General features: G+C 42.9%; 1 long non-coding RNA gene across 1 annotated transcript; it reads right to left on the bottom strand.

Moving 5' to 3' along the window:
- Nucleotides 1-1,141: 1,141 nt before the first annotated feature.
- Nucleotides 1,142-1,921, bottom strand: LOC308316733. The gene is made up of 3 exons (XR_013964202.1): nucleotides 1,820-1,921; nucleotides 1,349-1,541; nucleotides 1,142-1,253 (listed from the first exon to the last, which is right to left on the bottom strand). It is a non-coding gene; the product is annotated as an uncharacterized lncRNA (long non-coding RNA).
- Between the last annotated feature and the right edge of the window lie 20,296 nt (nucleotides 1,922-22,217).

Genomic DNA, 22,217 nt, shown 5'->3' with positions numbered 1-22,217 from the left:
CACAGTATTTTAGGCTTTGCTAAACCAAAATTGCAAAAAAGAGCAAATGTGGGAAAATATCAATACACGACTGACACAATTTTACACTTCAGTTGTAAATAGCCGAACTACAAGCTCAACACAATTGCTGGGGTTGAATTGGGGTGCTGGCTGCAGGTGAGACACAAGTAATATCCTAGGCCATTATTAATGTTTTACCACAGTTCTCCCGGGCCTGGCGCCGTGCTACGGTGCTGTTGTTTGCAGGTGGTTGGGGTTCCACTGGGTTGTTGGCTGCAGGTGACAGTTGTGATACATGTTATGGGATGGCAATGATTACCTCTATGACTCATCACTCACTACCATCTGCATGCATGCACCTACAAATATTATAAATCTTTATACCACTGTTATCCCATGTCCGGCGCCACACTGAGGCATTTAGTGAAGGGGTTTGGGGTCGCACTGGGGTATTGGCTGCAGGTGACACAAGGAAAGTCCTAGGTAAATTCTCTACCAAAGAATCATAGCATAATATAAAATGCTAAAATACATACATGTTTTATCACTGCCAGGCCGGCGTTGTAGTGTAGAGCCTGCTGGAGGGGACTGCATTTGGACTGGACCGCTGGCTGTTGGTGACAATTTAAAAAACATATAAAAGTCTGTATTGTAACGACTACAAACCATTGAGTGACCTCTAGACCTACTGCACATTAAACAGAGCTGCGCATAATATGAAATGCAAAAATACATACATGTTTTATCACTGCCAGGCCGGCGTTGTAGTGTAGAGCCTGCTGGAGGGGACTGTATTTGGACTGAACCGCCGGCTGTTGGTGACAATTTAAAAAAACATTTAAAATCCTGTATTGCAATTTTATCCACAAACATTGCCTGCAGGGCAGAATTAGATAACTACTCACAGAAAAAGAGGGGAAAAAAGAGATAAAGAGCTCTTAATTTCCATAACCACCTAAAAGAAGGCAACCCAGACACTCCATAACATAGCCCTAAACCATAGAAAAAATGCCATCTAGCACTAAAAAGAGAATATACATTGGCAGAATACCAGAGCATAGTGAACGACCAAAACCCTGAGATATTTGTATACTTAAAAATGACTGCATATTGTTTACTACCGTTATCACTGCGTCGCACTGGGGTGCTGGGAATGGCGGCCGGATTCTGGGGTTGCCCTGGGTTGCTGGCTGGAGGAGACCGTTGGACTGGCCCACTGGCTGCAAGGAGTTGCAGTTGCACCGAGTTACTGGCTGAGGATGACAAAAAGGGGGGATACTGTTCAAGTGAAGACTGCATAGTGCATACATGCATAATGCATATACATAGTTGCATATAGTATCACTACCTTCCCTGTGTCGCACTGGGGTGCTGGCAGATACTGGCACTGCGGGGGGCTCTATAGGAGGTGAACATGCCACAGATTGACTGGAACCGGCTTCGACGTCACTGGTTGCAGTCTGTCGTGGTCTCTTCTTTGGACTTTTCTTTGGACTTTTCACGTTAGACAACCTCTTCATCAGCTTTTCTGCTACTTTTTGCTTTTGTCGGGTACAAATAGCAGGTAGTGAACATTTGATCATGCAACTATGAACCTCAAGACAAGTCACAGTTTACACCTGACATTTGCTCGATTATTGACGTATCTCGGAGCAGCCATTTTTTGTCTAAAAATACATGATAAACACAGTGTGCCAAAACAATTAATGTTTCCAACTTGCAAATTTAGGTGCAACCAATTAGAATTGAGCAGTTATATTTAGTCTAGCTGTGCTAAAAACCTGAAAACTCAAGAACTATTGTTACAAAAGCTACTTACCAGTGAACAGCTAATACTCAACAGTGGATAGTACTCCATCAATCTGTTGGCCATTGCTTCAACCTCAAATCTTTTTGGATACCTGGAGCTGGTCACTCTTGCCATTGAAAGCATGTTTGTCATGGTGCTTCTTATTAGCCGACAAAAGAGCTCCTTGGATAACCTGCTGGGCTCTGTCCCCAGCCGCTTCTCCTCAAAGTAGGCACTTCTCGCTCGTTCGAGATCACTGTCAGTGTAGAGAACGTATGTTGGGGTGGCCATGGTCACAGTCGCTGATACATTGATTTCTTTTGAAAGCCCACTTTCTCCACAGGTTGCTGCAGGTTGTGGATGTACAGGAGCAGGAGTAGAAGGCTCAGCCTGAAAGACATTACTTAATGTTTAACTTTCTATTGTAGTGTGCCTTTACTAATTAGGTATAAATTAAACAATGCAAGTATAAGTACTTAATGTTGAGCATTATTGACATGCCAAACCATATCGAAGAGTATACCGTGAGACATCTGACTAGCAGGGACAAAAAAATGAAATAAAAATAATGCAATGTCATAATGTAAACTCAAAGAATTTACCCTTTTGTCTCCATTCACCAACTGCCATATAAGCCGACGCCTTAAAAAGTTTGCAGGCCCCGGAAAGAGTTCCAAAACCTCCTCCCGAGACAAGGTGTAAAGCATACCAGCGTCACTATTGGCAGCTGGAACAGAAATTACAGTTATTTATTAAACTAACTAACTAATTCAGCCCGGTGTGTAAATAAGTGGTTTTCAAAGTGGGTCTGGGGTTCTTGAGGGTAGGTCCCATCATTTTCTACATTTTAATTTTTCAAAGAGGAAATGAAAGCATTGTGGTTCACAAGTATTGAATCATTTTACATTTCCTGTACATGTTCTGACATTTAGCTCTTCCTACAGCAGAATAAAGCCTGCCTTAGATGACACGGCTGGGGACCCCCATAAGAGAAGTTTTTACAGCTCTAGCAGATATTCTCAACCCGTTTAATTTCAAGGACCCCCAGTTTGACATGCATTAGGCTACCCCCATTTAATGGCATTTCTATCTCTGGGACCCCCAATGTATATTGTAAAAGCAATTTTAATTTAACTCTGAGAGTGTACAAATGGACCTGTCATGGTCCATTTTGTTCGTTCCATGTGTACACTACAGACCAATAAGGGTCCAAACTATAATTTACGTGGGGACCCCGGACCACACTTTGGTAACCACTACCCTAAAGGACCACTGGTTGAGAACCACTGGTCTAATGCCATTAAACTGTGGGTTCTTGAAATTAAAATGGTTCAGAATCACTGCAATAGCAGTACAAATCTTTTATTATGTTGGTCCTTGGCATCTCTTTTCAAATGGGGGTCCGCGGGCTTTTAAGTGTACATTTGGGGCTCATTGACATCAACACGTTTGAGAACCACCGCCTGAAGCTAGTTATAAGTTTAACACTGCAGCCATATGAAGCCACACAATACGGACATATGAAGCTAACCATAGTAATGTCAGACACAAAACGTTTTGCAGTAAGCACAACCCTTGAAACATTAAATGCGTTATACAACAACGTGGCTGGCTGGCTAACGTTCGCAGCTAACAATGCTAAGTTGCTAACCATTGCCAGCAACACATTAAACAAAACACGTTTTACAAATGTCTATACGGGTATATACCATACCTGCGAGCGTGCTAGTGATCACGTCGTCGACTCGTCGTCCAGTTCCATTACGCGGTGTAGTCAGCAATATCCGATATAATATGTTGTTTATTGAAAGTTTGCGGCTGCCGGCTGTGTTACTAGTGTAGTGTAGTGTGTTTGAGTTTAAAATGGCGCGGTCCGGTTCGGAGTTTATCTACGTCACATATTGGTTCATCGTACCTGGACCATACCATCTCCTCTGAGGGGGTGTTGCTGCTCTAATAAATATATTTTATATTTGCTAATAACTGTTTCCTCTAAATAAACGTTTTGGATTATGCACGTAAAACAGTATATATAAATTCACGTGTATTTTAAACAATAATAAATAATAAATAGCCCTAAGTAAGTTGATGTTGTGAAAGCACAGAATATTGAGGACTACCCCTTAAAATCAGGTCTTCCAACAAATAAATTAAGCAATGAAGAAAAGTTATTAGCTCTTAGTAAGAAAACAACCCTTTCCTCTGCGGTGTAATGGCGAGTTTATGATAAAACAAAATCAAAAGTAAGAAAATGTATTGGCGCTGTGTAATTTGTAGTGTTTTTTTGGCTTTAACACTCAACGCGTTGTTGAGTCACATTAACAATGCACACAGTCGCAGCCCAGACTTCCACGTTGTCTGTGGAATTGACGATTGTACGAACGAGTACAGAGTGTACAATTCTCTATGGTACCACGTTCGGAGAGTCCACGCAGAACACCTTAGTAGTACTGGCAAGGGTAAGGCTAAACCACGGAGGAGGACATCCAGGACAACACTTGCGACCACTAGACAGCCCACAACAGTGCTAGCTAGCAATGCTAGTAGCCGTTGGAACTACAGGCCACCCGAAAGCAGCGAGCAGAGGTAAATACTTTAGACTTGAAATAAAGATCTATTGTCTTCATTTCTATGCAATGCGTTTCAAGGGGGCTGTTTAATTTGGTCCCAGATGTGAATATTTATGGGCCTACAAGGGACATGAGTCATAATTAAATATGACAAATAGGCTATAGGCATTTTGCTATGGTGTCTTTTTTAATTAACCAGAAATTGCGATAAAATCAGTTTTTTTCTAAAATGATTTCAACATAGATTTTGCTCATAACATAGGATATAATGTAGGCTATAGGATGCGGCCATGCAAATTGTCAGTGTCCTAGGAATGTCTTTATTTAGTTAACCTCAATGTTTATGAAATGTGAACAGACATGGAATTTGTTGTTGACACAGACAGTGACTTAATGTGTTTTTTAATAATATAACTAATTATGAACCTATTTTGTCTAGTAATGCATTGATTTGTTAAAAATTACCAAGAGACATTACCTTCATAACGGTTGTTTTGTCTAAATGTATAAAGTAAAAACATCTGATGGATGAATGTATAGTACAAAAAGAGAGGTGTCTATCTGAGATTAAGTAGAGTTTATGATTAGATGGATACACTCAACTAAACTACCTGAAATTAGTTCTTAATGGTGGGCCCTATTGTAAACAAGTGTAATGCTTTATGGTGTCGTCCACTCACTGTTAACAGTTGTTGTATTGAGTTGTACTTGAAATGTACTGTAATTCTGCAAACTGTTAATAAATCAATCAATCAATGTACTTTCACTTTGCACCATTAACAGAGACCAACCACCTGTGGATGGAATGGAAAGAGTGCAGTCAGCTGAAGGCCATGCAACAATGGAGGATAACGGAGTGTCACCCTCAGGTACTTGCACTTGACCTCTCTTCCCCCTTGCTGCCCCCCTTCTCCCCATTATCTCATGCAAATGGAGCATGAACCTAAACAAACCTGTGATATGATGACAAAGTTGATTCTGACCCTGTCTTTCCAGAGCATTTTGGTGTTTTTGACCCTACCGTGTCATTATACTCTGGCTTCACGATTACCCCTCCACTGCACAATGAGCTTCCTGAGAACGCTGACCCGAATTTTACAGACGCTGCAGAAGGCCCCTCTGCATCATGCACATCTACGGTAAGCCTAGTTTCTTAAACACACGATTAGGGTTGTGTGGTCTCCAAAATTTAAACCACGGTTTATGCCATCAAATTAATTTGGTACTCATCTAACTGTCTGATTAATTTGATTGTGGTCGAGATGACAGCTGTTAAATAAATGCAATATATGCAATCAGACTGCTTACAGTCGCCGCAAGATGTATCCTTTCACCAGTACACACACACTCGAGTCTTAAATGAATGCATTATTGATAAACGAACAACAGCACTTTATTTTCTGGACCTATGTTATCGTAATATCTTAACTGATTTCAAGCCTAGATATTAAAACTTATAGTTAGTACAATAGTTTGTCAATTATCAATTATCAATATTAAGTCAATCATTTTGAAATCTGACCGATGGGTGATAATCTATCCTGCAGTGTCAGGATTGATAAAGACATGCATGTTTGTTTAGTCACATCATTGCTGTGAATGGGGCAAACTGCAGTAGGCTGCTGCTCTCCATCACTTCATCTCCTACTCTCCATCACTTCATCTCCTGCTCCTAGCTTGTGATCTAGTAGTCGTCTCATCTGTTTATTTTATGACAGTAGGAGTCACATAACCCAAAACTAGTACAACACGTGTTGAAGCCAAATGTATACTTCGTATAGGACAGGGCCTTAATTGTGTCAGAAATACTGATCTACAGACTTAAAATGTGTTTTGCCAGCTTCGTTGTAAGCTTGTAGATCTGCTATTTCTACATGCTGCCCACTGTACCAACTCCAGGTGGGCAGCGGAGTTGTTATCACAATATTGTGAGAACAACTCTACTGGTTCCGTAAATCACGTGATGTGACAAGTGTACTTTTAAAATAAATGCTGTGTTCAGTGAGTGCACAGTTGCGCGCACACACACACACACACACACACACACACACGCATGCACTCACTCACTCTTCTGATATTTTTATTTATTTATTTTATTTAGGATCTGACCAGACAAGATGCTGTGATTAGCCCAGATCTGCCAGAGCCTACAGAAGACACCTCTGCATCATGCACATCTAAGGTAAGCCTACAGTAGTTTCTTCAACACATGATAGCATGATTCATGGATATTGGGAAATTGTGGTTAGTGAGGTTTAATACACACTTCTGATATATATATATATATTCTTTTTAAGGAGCTGTCCAGACAAGCTACTGCGATTCTGTTGATTGCGAGAGAAAAGCACCGTCTTACACAGGTTTGTCTTATTGCAAGTTGAATACCAGTTAGCTGTCCCTTTAAGCATAGGCTTAAGGGGACCCCTTAAGCCTATCAGAGTAAAATGGGGGGGGGGGGGGGGGGGGGGGGGGGGCACACACACTAGCATACGTATTCTGGGGTAACATTTCTTTGAAACGGCAGATCGTCAAGCTCACAACGGGTCGCAGTGCCACAGCTTGTAGATCTGCTGTTTTTTAGTGATGAGGTTTGGTGTAGAGTGTAAAAAAAGCTGACCACGTACAGATTAAAAGTTATTGAGGGGAATAGAAAATACTTAAGCAATAATTTACACTACACTGATGATAGTGTTGTCAGACAAGTCTACAGTATGAAGCTATATCTCCATTTGGGCATGCAACATGTTTTGGACTATTGTGATGTAATTTGTCCTTTTCTACCGTGTTTTTCAGAGCGCTGTGAATGATGTTGTGGCGGGGATGCAGCAGTACCAAGCTCTGTTGGTGTCTAACCTCAGGAGTCGACTACAAGCCGTATTCCAGCAACATCAAGGAACTGAACTTGAAAACGAGGCCATGGCTGTGTTTGACCAGATTGAGGATCCTTTTGCAGAAGTTTCGACAACGTACAGGCAGGACCGTGTCATTAAGGACATTTTCAATTTTGTGGAGTCAGAAGAGGTTTGTGTTGGGAATATTGCTTGTCTCCTTAAGAAAGGGGCAAAAAGAGTCCTCTCAACCAAACAAAAATGTTTCCATTATGTGCCCCTTATCAAAAGTCTGGAACAGCTCTTGTCTCATCCAAATGTATTGGCGATGATAGATGAGCCACAGAGATGCAGAAGTGGTTATTTCTATGACATCAATGATGGAGAACTCATTAAATCCCACCCTTTATTTTCTGCTCGGCCCTCTGCGTTACAGATAATTATTTATACAGATGATATTGATATATGCAATCCACTTGGTTCTCATGCTTCCAAGCATAAGTTGACTATGTTTTATTACACGTTGGGGAACATTAATCCTAAATATAGATCCAAATTAGCTGCCATTAGACTACTCGCCATTGCAAAGAGGAGTGAGCTCTCAGAATGTGGAGTGGATGCAATTTTGGAAAGGTTGCGTCAAGACATGGTCAAGCTATATAATGGGGTTAAAATTCTAATTGGGAATGGTGAGCGTGAAATATTTGGAGCATTAGTTTCAATATGTGGAGACACCTTAGCTCAGCATGAGCTTTGTGGATTCAAAGAGGGTGTTGGATTTGCTTACAGTAAATGTCGCCAGTGTGAATGTTCATTTGACAACATGCAAAAGCATTTTGATGAGGTTAACTTTGAGAAAAGGACAATAGAGAGACACCTCCGGCAGTGCAGTGACATAGAGAAAGCCAACACAGAGTCTTTCAGAAGCAGTTTAAAAACTACATTTGGCATCAACAGACGGAGCAAACTGTTAGATTTCCCAGGCTTTAATTTGATAAAACAGTCACCCCAAGATATGATGCATGTAATTTTGGAAGGCATTGCTCCATTAGAAATAAAATGTGTCATAAAAGATTTGGTTCTTTCAGGAGAACTACAGTTGGATGCTCTGAATAGTGCACTAATTGCATTCCAATACTGTCCACTTGATGTTGGTGATAAACCAAGCCCTATATCATACACCACTTTGGCTTCCAGTGATAATAAGTTGAAGCAGTCCTCAGGGCAAATGCTTGTTCTCCTAAAGATACTGCCATTTTTGATCGATGCCGTGAAAGGCCATGAATATTATTACACATTAATTCTTGAACTGATCGAAATTGTTCAAATTTTGTTTGCTCCTGTTATTGGTCTACAGACCATCAACAAATTGAAAACGCTCATCGAGCAGCACTTGCAGCATATGAAGAACCTTTTCCCAGATAACAACATCGTCCCCAAACAACACTATTTGATACATGCAGCATCCCAAATGAAAGAACTAGGGCCAATGGTACGTCACATGTGCATGAGATTCGAATCTAAACATTGCTTTTTCAAAAAGTGGGCCTTGAAGTCAAATTTAAAGAATATTTGCAAGTCTCTGATTAGGAACAATCAAATGTATGAATGTTGCCAGACTGTAAGTGCAGAACACCCCATTTTTGCAAATGAGTGTTTGTTGGGTCCAACATCAGAAATCAGAAATATGTCATACTTGAAAGACAAAATGAAGGCCTTCCTTGGAAATGGTGAGGTAAACCATGCAGTATCTGTTAGATGGATTAGTCTAAATGGAAACAAATATATACGGGATAAGTCATTAGTTGTGTCTACTGTTAATTCCAGTAACCTGCCTGAATTTGGTCTGGTAAGAAACATATATGTTATCAATTCAGCATTATATTGCTTGGAGTTACAGCAGCACGATACTATTTGTTATGATACCGATTACATGGCATATAAAATTGAGATTCCACACATGGCTCAAGCCACTGAGTTGTTAGCGGCTGTTGTAACCTGGTTGATTACACTCCATATTATCGGTACACTCACAAGGGCATGGAATATGTCCCCATGAAATATTACCTAGGAGATGTGATTGGGCTACACAAAGATTTAGACTGATTTCGGCTCTCAATTTGGTCTTGTAATGATGTTGGGAAAAGGGTCTTCATATGCTGTAATTCACTGGTTCCCAACCAGTGAACTACAGTGGGTTAGGACCCATTTGTGGGTCACAGACATATTTTTATGGGTCCCTTAATTTTGAGTTTCCTTCATTTGGTTTTTAATTGTTTATTTCAAAATCTTTTCTACTTCATTAACCCATTCAGGACGGGAACCCCTTATGGTGTTTTAACCCATTCAGGCCTGACGTCAAAAATAAATAAAAGGTTTTCTAAATCATGACAATTTTCAGAAAGATTTGAGGCACATTTTAACGATTTTTCAAAAATAGCAGACCTACAAGTTCATAGCGTGCCACTCGGTGGCGCGCTATGAGCTTGTAGATCTGCTATTTTTCAATAGCTAAATTATAACATAATGTTTAAAACACCAAAAGTGGTTCCCGCCCAAAATGGGTTGCATTGTCATACTTTAGCTACAAGCTCATTGCTGCGCTATGACCTTGTGGATCTGCTATTGCCCCAGGGGCAGTGTTGTTTGGGGCAATGTGTTACTGATTAGGGATGGAGCTTGTATACATTGTATTGATAACTATAGCACCTAATTGTTCCTGCTTATTGAGCCCACAATAGAGCATTCTTTAATTTAAATATAAATAAATATGACAAATTCTGGCAGATTCTAAAATATTTTATTGGCCAGTTGTTGACTTGCTACGTGGCACTTGTTACATTTTAAATGCATTTTTGTTTACATTTTACAATAATCTACTTTAGTTTTGTTTCATGTTTTATTTTAGTAGTAAGTGTCAGAGTTTGGAGTAAGTGTAAAGTTTGGAAGCACTCGTTATCCGTAAAGCAACCTCCTGCTGCCTCCTGCATTATGTGCAAATTGAAAAATGGCTGTTGAGTCATAGTCAACGAGCGCTTCCAAACTCCAGCACTTAGGGGGAAAAAATCATCTGCAAGGAATGTCTTGAACATGTCTACGGTGGATTTTTATTAAACACATTGCAGATAGAGGATAATTCAAGCTTTCCGTACAGCTGCAATGTTGGTGAATTTGCACTTTAACCAAAGCCATGGTTCTTATAAATGTTTGATCTGAAACATTGTGTGATGGTAAAATTTGTTGCAGATTTTAAAGTGTACCAAAGCCTCTCACTGTTGAATGGTTACAGTTGCAACATGCTGCAACATCATGTGATATCAGAACTTAAGTCAGATTTACAGATGAATAAAGTAAAACAAATGAAACTGTAGTACATTCATCATTTCTTATATTGAGAAGAACTGGTCTTAGTCTTCAAATAAGGAAATATAATCTTGTGCCTCTGCTGGGAATATGCATGCAAATCCTTGTTGTATCTTGTTACTGGTTAAATATTGCTCAATATCTGATTTAATTCCCTATTAACGCAGTTAAACCTGAGAACAACAGCGTATCTAGTTCACCCAAAAACAAATGTCGTATTTTCTATCAATTACACATCCCATGAAGCCTTGGATTCAATGCAGGTCAATATGTCATGATGATCATTTATGATGATGAGGTCACCCACTTAAGTCATTTACCATTGGCTTTGATGTACAGATGAATATCCGTCATACAAAGTCCATAGACTTAGCCACACACATGACATCACAGGCTGAACACACAAAGCCAGGCGTTTTAGGGGCTAGACCTCAAAAAAAAGAGAGAGAAAAATAAATCACACTCATGTGAAGTGAGTGGTGCCTTTCATCATGATGATGATGATGATGATGATGATGATGATGATGTCATCATACATCAGCCAATTAAATCATCCCATTCTGATGTCATAGTGTACATGAGTGATGTCATTATACTGGTGGTCACATGGAGTCTGGTTTAGTTACTCAATGTTTACTGGTTTTCCTTCTTTTAGTGACCTTGTTGGCAGTGAGCACACTGTTGGTTGTCATGGCTACCAGTTCCCACCTGATGTCGTGTGGGAGTTCTGATTGGTCCAGACCGACCTGAATAACTGCTAGTTTACATAAAGTCTTAAGAGAAGGACTCAAGTCAAAGATGTACAGCTCATCAGTGGGTGTGTTGGTGTTGATTCTGTGCTTGTATCCTCCAAAAAGGATGATACGATCTCCCACCATGCAACAGCTCATTCTGATAAATGGACCTGGTCCTTTCCCCTTGGGCTCAACCTTCTTCCAGGAGAAAGTCTCTGGACGGAATTTCCACACATCATTGAAGGTCTTCTTACGGTTCCAGCCACCAAATATGTACAGCTCTTCATTGTAGGTAAATGCTGAATGACCCCAACGTCCTTCTGGTAGAAGCTGTGCAGAAGGTGTGCTCAGCCAGTGGTTGACCTCTATGTCAAACACTCTAATGGTGTTGTAGTCCTGACCCCCCATGTAGCCCCCAAATACAAACATCTTTGTTCCGATGATGGTGGCAGAGTGATATCCTGAAAAAGTTCCTCTGGTGTTAATTAAAGACCAGACCATTGTGCTGGTGTCCAACTTGTAAATGTCATTAGTGTATACATTCAGTTTGGTTTCTCCTCCATGGATAAACATGACCTTCTCCAACACACAGGCTGAGTGGCCCCACCTCTCCTCTGGAACAGTGCCAGAAACAATGTTGGGTTTGGACCACACGTGGGCGTCGACATCAAAAGCATAAAGCACATTGCAGTAAGGATAGCCTCCCCAGATGTAGACTGTATCTTCTATCAGCACAGCTGTGTGGTTGCAGCGCCTGGATGGAACCTCAAGGTGACCGTCTCCTCTTCCAGGTTCCACTGGAGGTAACTTCTTCCAGCATAAAGACACTGTGTTGAAGACATGGACGTCCATCTGTTCCATGTTGTTGAAGGTCCCTACAAAACAGTAGCCCCCAAAGGAATACAGTTTGTTCCTCACTGTTACAGACACATGATAGTGTCGCTTTGTTCCCCCTTCTTTGGAAACGGTCCAAAACAACATCGCCCTGTCTGTCTGTCTGTCTGTCTGTCTGTCTGTCTGTCTGTCTGTCTGTCTGTCTGTCTGTCTGTCGCTCTCTTCTCTCTCAATGTCTACAGTCATTTTCAACACGGTGCACCATCATATATATCTTCTGGTGTGAAATCACACGCAACACAAACTGTTGCCATGCACGCCTTAATGACACCAATTCACACAGCAATTCTCATCTGCACCTTTTGACTCTGATCTGGCGACACCAGGAAAATGGTCTGTGTGTCATATTCTGCTATACTTGTGGGGACATTTGGTCCTCTCTAGTGCAAGGGAATTTATCTTCGTTCGAGATCTGTGTAAAGGAGCAGTTCACCCAAAAACAAATGTCGTATTTTCTATCAATTACACATCCCATGAAGCCTTGGATTCAATGCAGGTCAATATGTCATGATGATCATTTATGATGATGAGGTCACCCACTTACGTCATTTACCATTGGCTTTGATGTGCAGAAGAATATCCGTCATACAAAGTCCATAGACTTAGCCACACACATGACATCACAGGCTGAACACACAAAGCCAGGCGTTTTAGGGGCTAGACCTCTCAACAAAAAAAGAGAAAGAAAAATCACACTCATGTGAAGTGAGTGGTGCCTTTCATCATGATGATGATGATGATGTCATCATACATCAGCCAATTAAATCATCACATTCTGTGCTGAACACACACACACACACACACAGCTGTGCGTACTCAATGGAAATTCAGAATGGGTTAAAAATCACACCTGTGTGAAGTGAGGGGCGATCTTATCTTCGTACATCATCATACATCACATTCCGTGCTCAGCCAATCAAATCATCTCAAATGTGGTTAACGCAGTCGCACAAAGCTGGACAAAAATGTTAATTAGAATTCAGAACGGAGTTAAAAAAATCACACTTGTGTGAAGTGAGAGGCGCTTTTCTGGCATGATGAAGTCACCCACTTACGTCATTTACCATTGACTTGGCAATTTGATGTACAAAAGAATATCCGTCATACAAAGTCCATAGACTTATCTACACGTGACGTCATACAAAGTCCTTAGAGACTTAGCTACACATCACAAGCCAAACACACAAAGCCAGATGTTAAAACAATAAAAAATCACACTCATGTGAAGTGAGCGGCGCTCTTATCATCACTCAGTGAGTGCTGCCTTTCATGAAGATGATGATGATGTGTGACGATGACGTCATCATATCAAATCAGCCAATCAAATCATCACATTTGGTGATACAGACACACACAAAGCTGTGCATAGGAGGGGCCAGCTCCGCTCAAAAAAATAAAAACCCATCCCAGGTAGGATGTGTAATTGACGTCATACTTCAGTGCTCTAGTCAAATCTGAGCTCAGTCCAAATTCCATTGCCCATTTCCGGATCGTCTCCACCCGCCTCGGGGGATGTAATCATCGTCGTAGTCGGTGTCGTCGGAGAAGCTAGCTAGCAACTTGTGCTAACGTGGAGAGGCTGATAAAGCGCTCTATCCTAGTGAAGCAGGCTTATGCAGCACAAACTTGCGTTTTCGTAGTGAGTCCAATATCACTGAGATAACTTAGCTGAACCTCACGGTACCGAGCAAGAAGATACCCGTCCTGATGAGGCTAAAACTTTAAAAAGTTTAGATCAGAAAGTTACGTTTGTCAGTGATACTAGATTGACTGCAGAAGAGAAAACGGAATAATGCGCATGAGCGAATACGTGCTATTATGCCCTCGGGCGAGGGGGCACGTATTACGTCATGCCGCAAGAGTGGCCAATTCTCTTGGTTTTAATAGAATGTGAGTATATTAAAGTACTTCTGTTGTCCACGCCCAAGATTGGACGTGTCCCCTAGCGAACTGCCGAGCGTTAGATCTTAATATAACTCAGCTCCACTGGTTCATTGATTCAACGTTTCGATCACTGGGATCTTCTTCAGGAATATTGATTGGTTATAAACCATTTAGACCTGAGGATGATTCTACAAATATCTTCTAGATCCTGACAGTTTTCTGAAACTATGTTAGTGGTTCTCAAACTATTTCAGGTCAAGGAGCCCCAGAATTATGTATAATTGGCCGCAAAACCCCATCTGAAAATATATTGTTCCAGGGACCCTCCCAGGAACAAAGACTTGAGCTAAAAATAACATCTTTGAAGTATTCAAAGATGTATGTGAGCCATGTGAGCCAGGTCTCTCCATTGACTTTCAATGGGGTAATTTGTCTAAGTTTATTGGGAATGTTAGCATTGCTAGCATGCTAATGCTATCATGCTAATATGCTAACATGCTAATACTAACATGCTATCATGCTAATATGCTAACATGCTAATGCTAACATGCTAAGATGTCTGAGCTGTAAGGGTCCATTTGGTTTCGTTCAGGGGGGGGCGTCCCGGTTTCGGCGAGCCGCCCCGCGTCTGAGACGGTTGAGAAATGACAAAGTTACGTGTTTCCCGGATATTCTCCATTGACTTTCAATGTGTGTGTGTGTGTGTGTTTGTGTGCACATGTGTGCATGTGCGTGCATGTGCGTTTGTGTGTGCGCGTGTGTGAGAGGTGGTCAACATGGAGCAAGTTTCAAGACTGTAGCATGTTGCAAACAAAAGTTATAGCTGTTTAAAGGCCAGCCAAAAGGAATACAGAGGGGCGGGGCTTAAGCAATTAAGCCATTACAGCTTGTTCCTCTTGATGGTCTACGTCCATGTACCAAAGTTTGAGGCTGTAGCAAGTTGTAAACAATAGTTAGAGCTGTGTAAAGGCCAGCCAATAGGACGACAGAGGGGCGGGGCTTAAGCAATTAAACATTTACAGCGTGCTCCTATTGGTGGTCCAAGTCCATGGAGCAAGTTTCAAGACTGTAGCATGTTGCAAACAAAAGTTATAGCTGTGCAAAGGCCAGCCAATAGGAATACAGAGGGGCGGGGCTTAAGCAATTAAGCCATTACAGCTTGTTCCTCTTGATGGTCTACGTCCATGTACCAACGTTTGAGGCTGTAGCATGTTGTAAACAATAGTTAGAGCTGTGTAAAGGCCAGCCAATAGGAAGACAGAGGGGCGGGGCTTAAGCAATTAAACATTTACAGCGTGCTCCTATTGGTGGTCCAAGTCCATGGAGCAAGTTTCAAGACTGTAGCATGTTGCAAACAAAAGTTATAGCTGTTTAAAGGCCAGCCAATAGGAATACAGAGGGGCGGGGCTTAAGCAATTAAGCCATTACAGCGTGCTCCTATTGGTGGTCCAAGTCCATGGAGCAAGTTTCAAGACTGTAGCATGTTGCAAACAAAAGTTATAGCTGTGCAAAGACCAGCCAATAGGAATACAGAGGGGCGGGGCTTAAGCAATTAAGCCATTACAGCTTGTTCCTCTTGATGGTCTACGTCCATGTACCAAAGTTTGAGGCTGTAGCATGTTGTAAACAATAGTTAGAGCTGTGTAAAGGCCAGCCAATAGGAAGACAGAGGGGCGGGGCTTAAGCAATTAAACATTTTCAGCGTGCTCCTATTGGTGGTCCAAGTCCATGGAGCAAGTTTCAAGACTGTAGCATGTTGCAAACAAAAGTTATAGCTGTTTAGAGGCCGGCCAATAGGAATACAGAGGGGCGGGGCTTAAGCAATTAAGCCATTACAGCTTGTTCCTCTTGATGGTATACGTCCATGTACCAAAGTTTGAGGCTGTAGCATGTTGTAAACAATAGTTAGAGCTGTGTAAAGGCCAGCCAATAGGACGACAGAGGGGCGGGGCTTAAGCAATTAAACATTTACAGCGTGCTCCTATTGGTGGTCCAAGTCCATGGAGCAAGTTTCAAGACTGTAGCATGTTGCAAACAAAAGTTATAGCTGTGTAAAGGCCAGCCAATAGGAATACAGGGGGGCGGGGCTTAAGCAATTAAGCCATTACAGCTTGTTCCTCTTGATGGTCTACGTCCATGTACCAAAGTTTGAGGCTGTAGCATTGAGGCTTGTAAACAATAGTTAGAGCTGTGTAAAGGCCAGCCAATAGGAACACAGAGTGTGTGTGTGTGTGTGTGTGTGTGTGTGTGTGTGTGTGTGTGTGTGTGTCCATTTGGTTTCTCTCAGGGGGGGCGGCCCGGTTCCGAAGAAATGACAGAGTTACGTGTTTCCCCAATTTTCTTCATTGACTTTCAATGTGTGTGTGTGTGCGTGCACATGTGTGCATGTGCGTGCGTGTGCGTTTGTGTGCGCGCGTGTGTGAAGGGTGAATCATTAACAATGTATCAATTTCAGCTGGGCTAGTCTATGCAAATGCCACCACTATTGAAAGTTAACCCATTCTGAACGGGAACTCCTTTTTTTTGTTATGCTGAATTTGTTCAGATATACGGTCCGAACAAATTGCTCTAGCGCAAAAAGTAAAAGTCGAATGCGATTTTTGTTTTCGCCGTGAGTGACCCGAGACATTGAGGTACGCCGTGTGCGATCGTGGTATTGGTACGATAAAAAACGTGGTTATAAGAGCGAGTTAAGAAATTGTGTTTGTGATGAAAAAATTGCTGACTCATTCAGGCAGTTAACATGGCGTTTCATGACACATTATGATGGTACACCGGTCGCTTTCAGGGCTGTAGTTCACGTACCATATGAATCTGGGCTGTGGTTGTGACATTGGGTGAAAGAGGACGAGTGTGGCTACAAAATTACCGAAACCCATGCGTGTAAAGTTAATATTTTGGCCGTGAGAACGATTTGTTAGGAGAATTTCGCTACAGTTTTCACATTGGCCTCTCACTCTGACCCGCTCTCTCTCTGGGCGTGCGACACTCTAAGTCGAGATTTTTGCTCAGACCACACACACTTTGAACTGCGATAGCGGGCAAACCGTGCAACGTATTCGAATTCCGTCTTAACCAGGACAAAGTCGATGGCCTCCTGTGCTGTTTGACGTTTAAATCGTGTGTCTACGTAACAGTGTGCAAGAGCAATGTGGCTCCAAAGTAACGTGTCGTTTTCTGTTTTTACCCGCGTTTCCCCATTGACTTTGCATGGGGCATTTTTCGCGTCGTTTATTGCGAATTACGTCGGCACGGTAACTCGAATCGGAAAGAAAAGCACAAGCACACCATTCCCGGCCGAGCCGCACATTTCGATGTATATATTGTGGGGCTTTGGTAAACCGTGCGGCCGGCCATAGACGTCAAAGTTTCGTGTCTTGAATACGATTAAGTATTGGTTTCGGATTTCAACCTGTGTTTCTGCCATTGCATGGCAGGCACCCAGAATAACATCTTTGAAGTATTCAAAGATGTGCGCCACATTTTCATGATTTAAAAAGAATAGCAGATCTACAAGCTCGTAGCTACAGTATGAGCTATGAGCTTGTAGATCTGCTATTTTTCAATAGCTAAAGCATAACATAATGCTTAAAACACCAAAAGGGTTCCCGCTTAGTAAAATTATATCATTCAAATATAATTTCTGTTGTCATTGATAAAGGCTATGAAGGTGTGTGTGTGTGTGTGTGCGATGTGGAGCTTTCATCAACTCTGGTTAAAAGGCTGATAGGCCCCAGCGAGAATTGAACTCACGACCCCTGGTTTACAAGACCAGTGCTCTAACCACTGAGCTATGAGGCCCTGTTTGTCACATCAGGTGTTTATCTATACCGTCATCAATGCTTACTGTAGACCATATTGTACCTGGTGTCAGTCAATAGAAGGGAGGGACCACACCCAAAGTCACATACCAGCCCAGTGAACCATTGTTCCATGCACTGCTGTCACCGTGTCACAAATTTACCCAGGAAGATGATTCATTCATTTTGTGCCGCATCATGTGTCACATTTGAAGTCGGTGTCACGAACGGTTCTCGAGTTGCGTGGATTGGAGACGTACACACAGAGACTTGGTGCATTTATAGATAAACAGTTTTATCCAATCCAGTAGGCAGCGGTTCTCTTAAACCTTGGATCTCTTAACCTGCGCCTTTGGATTGAAATTACTAATATATTCATCAATGGCTTTCAATGAGTCAAGTCATTGTTGTCTGTCATTGTAAACTGATTGGATCATCAGACTTTCTATGTAACTCTGAGAGTGTTTCTATTTCTATGTGTGAATTGGGAAGTGTCTACATACTGTGCATACAGCTGTCTTGACATTTTAATGATAACATTTACATCAATTCAGTGATCACTATAATCCATCCTCCTCTTCCCTCATGGTCGTCTGGTTTGTGTCCATTGGGTTCTCCGGGGTCAGCGCTGGAGCACTCCGTTAATCTATTGGTACACAAAGACAATTCAAAGTGTTTTAGATACAAAAAAAGAAAAGATAAGACAATATTAAGACCATATATGGTCCCCTGGCCTAGTGGTCCAGGCACAACGCAACATATAGGCTCTGGCCTGACAGCGTGTTGCGAGTTCGAGTCCCGTTCATGACAACCTTTTCTGTGTGTGTCTCCCCCTCTTCCGTCTGTATGTCTTCACTGTAACTACTGGGTGACTAACCTCGCCTCACCAGGCTTTCCACCACCTCGGAGAAAAGCCTGGTCTCTATTTCAAAAGTCTGTATGATCCGGGCTTGAGCGGATGATATGGTTACGTCATGTTGTAGTATTGTTTTGTAGTCGCCAGACAGGAACAACAGGCGGCGACAACTTCCTTTTCCCTCTTAATAAAAGCTCTCGTAGCCTGTAGCTTTTATTGAGAGGGAAAAGGAAGTTGCCGCCGCCTGTTGTTCCTGTCTGGCCACTACAAAACAATACTACAACATGACGTAACCATATCATCCGCTCCCTCTCGGATCGTATACCAAAATTAAATGGTGCCCAGGCTACTGGGTGACAGAATTGATGCAAAAAAGACGAGCAAGGCAATGCAATGCATTTCCAAAAGTTTAAAATGCACTACGCGTTGTGGCTAACTGCCTTCTATTATAACTGCCTTCATCAGGGTGACTTTTTTAGACACACACTGGAGAAAGGTGTCCCAAATAAATTGTCACGGATAGCAGTAAATCTAATTTAAAATTCCACATTTAAAAAATAACCGAGTCATCTAAAGTGTAACAATTGCCCTCTTCACAGCAAGGCAAATTATTAACTAAGGAATAAATAAGCGGGATCGTGGGGTTTACTTTACACACTTTATGGGAAGTTGTATTCAAAGGTAGACAGTACACTTCACAATGACGTCTCTCCCTGTCTCTTTCCCTACTAACTTAAATAAACAAACAAGAAAGCAAACTCAAAACAACAATCAATGGTTACATCCAAACCCCCCACCCGCCCCAAACCAGTCCCAAAGTCAGCGGAACGCAACTGCGCTTAGAATCAAACACAAACCGCGTCCGTCCTCCTCTTCCACCGAGGCGCGCGCACGTTAGAGTCCACAGTGGTTTAATCCCTCGCGATGAACGAAACGCTTAATATTTACAATCCTCCTAGAACACTTTGGAGTTTGGAAAGATCTCACCGATCGCAGCAGCTCTGTAGACTCCGACCGCCGGCAGATACATCCGTGACTCCAACGTCGATCCCCGTCGGCAGCACCAAGCGCGATGCTATACTTTATCCAACGGGCAAGACTGTTCTTTGATTGCTACGGCTGCAGATAAGTCCGTTTAAACTTTAATGGCTGCTCAAACGTTATCTGGCGCCTGGAGCTCCTTTTCCCCTCCGTGTAGGCCTACACAACACACTGTATGTTTTGGGGTCCGCCCCCCGTGTGCCACTTCCTCCCTAAGTACCTTTGGGTGTGGTATCAATCCGTCATTGACACCTATGAATCACCCTAGTGTACCAGACCCGTTACCTTTCACATAGAAATAGGAAAGCATTACTCTCACAACCCACATATATTCATATCAACCCGTACATAAAAAACATGCACAGAAAATAAAGCAGACTGACATTAATAATGTGCTTTTTGTCACAGTCCCCCCCCCCCCCAGCTGGAAGCTAATTCTCCAAGTCCTCCCAAAAGGAGGGGTTGAGGTTGACCACATTAACACATCTACTTTACTGATCTTTCCATTTCATTAGGTAAACTCAAGGGCCTATCTAACTCGTCTTACAGCTGAACCTGACCACTTCGGGGGCACTAGCTTTGACGAGTGTGCTTCAAATGTTTTTGAGAGTGGAGAGGTTCTCGTCCAGACCAAAGCGTCTGGCTGGAACTGCGCACTGTTCCGCCAGGTTTCCTCATACTTGGCTTTTCTGGCCTGAGAGCCTCCCACCCCTCGTTGAACTTCTCTCACCATGGCCCAGCTGGTGCAGTAGTCAATGGTGACCTGCAGCATCGTGTTTCTTCTCCCACATCTCGAGACCAGCCCCGTCGGGTCGATCACAAGGGCAGGTGGCGCCTGGTCCCCCTGCGAGGGCTGCAACCTACCGGTCGGCTTGCTTTTCTCTGGCCTGCTCCGCTGACACACGTGACATCGGGATATGTGCTCCCACACGTCTCTGCGGATTGTTGGCCACCAGGACACATCAAGGATCCGGAGGAGAGTCCTCAGCCGACCAAGATGACCACTTGTCCGGCGGTCATGGAACTGCTCCAGGAAAGGGTGGGTCAGGTCTTCAGGCACCACGACCTGATACTTCCATCCAGAGCCTTTGGTCAACCGTCGACGATATAGGATACCCTGGATTTCCTCATAGCTCACGCGGCCCGTTCGCTGGTCGGACGGGCCCATATCTTCCCGTAGACGGATGACTTTGGGATCCACACGTTGAGCCTCCTTTACCCCATCCAGGGTTAACCCCGACGGCCACTTCTGGATCAGGCACTCCACCTCAGGTGGGACACCTCGACCCCGGGGTCCTGGAGTGGCACCACCACCGCCTCTCGATGGCAACAATCCACCCTTGACCTGCTGCACCAGTTTGACGTCTGCACGTGCAAACTGAGCCACCTTCCCAGTCTCCTTTTTGTGTCCTTTGTTACCGCCTTGCCGACTAGCCTTCTTGGCGCTGGAGGGCCGGCCATGGGAGACCAGATGGCAGGGAGCGCTGATGGAACCACCGTAAGGGTTAGGCAGCGTGTTGGACCCTAGGTGTGAAGCACTGGCTCTCTTTATTTCTGACACCTCACCGTTCCATTTCTCGTCAATCCTCATAAAACAGTTTTTCTGTACCTGCTCTACTGAGTTCTTGACGAGAATCTCCATGTCTGCCATTACGCAATCCACGTACCCTCTTAGGCTCACTTCCCTGTTCACAATGCTCTCCATGGACACCTCAAACTTCCCCTGCACATACTGCACCTGGTTTTTGAGGATCTGCAGCTCTTTCCTAATTAAGGCCAGCTCCACGGTAATAGTAGTGCCCTCACTTCTCTCCATATTAATTTTTTTGATTTTTTGCAGTGTATATTTCTCGTATAATCTCGGCTTTTTTTTTTACAGTGTACTATTTCTTGTCAGATCTTGGCTTTCTTTTTACAGTGTACCATTTTTACAACACTTAGCAAATCACGCTATCCCCATATTGTTTTAAACCCCAGATCCCCGTATGGGCCACCACCTGTAACAATCGCCCTCTTCACAGCAAGGCAAATTATTAACTAAGGAATAAATAAGCGGGATCGTGGGGTTTACTTTACACACTTTATGGGAAGTTGTATTCAAAGTACACTTCACAATGACGTCTCTCCCTGTCTCTTTCCCTACTAACTTAAATAAACAAACAAGAAAGCAAACTCAAAACAACAATCAATGGTTACATCCAAACCCCCCACCCGCCCCAAACGAGTCCCAAAGTCAGCGGAACGCAACTGCGCTTAGAATAAAACACAAACTGCGTCCGTCCTCCTCTTCCACCGAGGCGCGCGCACGTTAGGGCCGATTCATACTCCTATTTTAGAGCCGAATAAAAGTCGGTTCGGCTCTGTAGAGCCTACAATTTGACGTCATTTGAGGTTCGGGGGGGCGGGTACCGTCCTAAAGTCGGCTCTTCGGTGCTACTGAAAATTTCTGACGAGCCGA

Source organism: Protomyctophum bolini (genome assembly GCF_963924005.1).
Source record: "Protomyctophum bolini genome assembly, chromosome: 6".
Classification (NCBI taxonomy): Eukaryota; Metazoa; Chordata; class Actinopteri; order Myctophiformes; family Myctophidae; genus Protomyctophum; species Protomyctophum bolini.
Note: the sequence above shows the minus strand (reverse complement) of the source record. Positions and strands in the feature narration are given on the sequence as shown.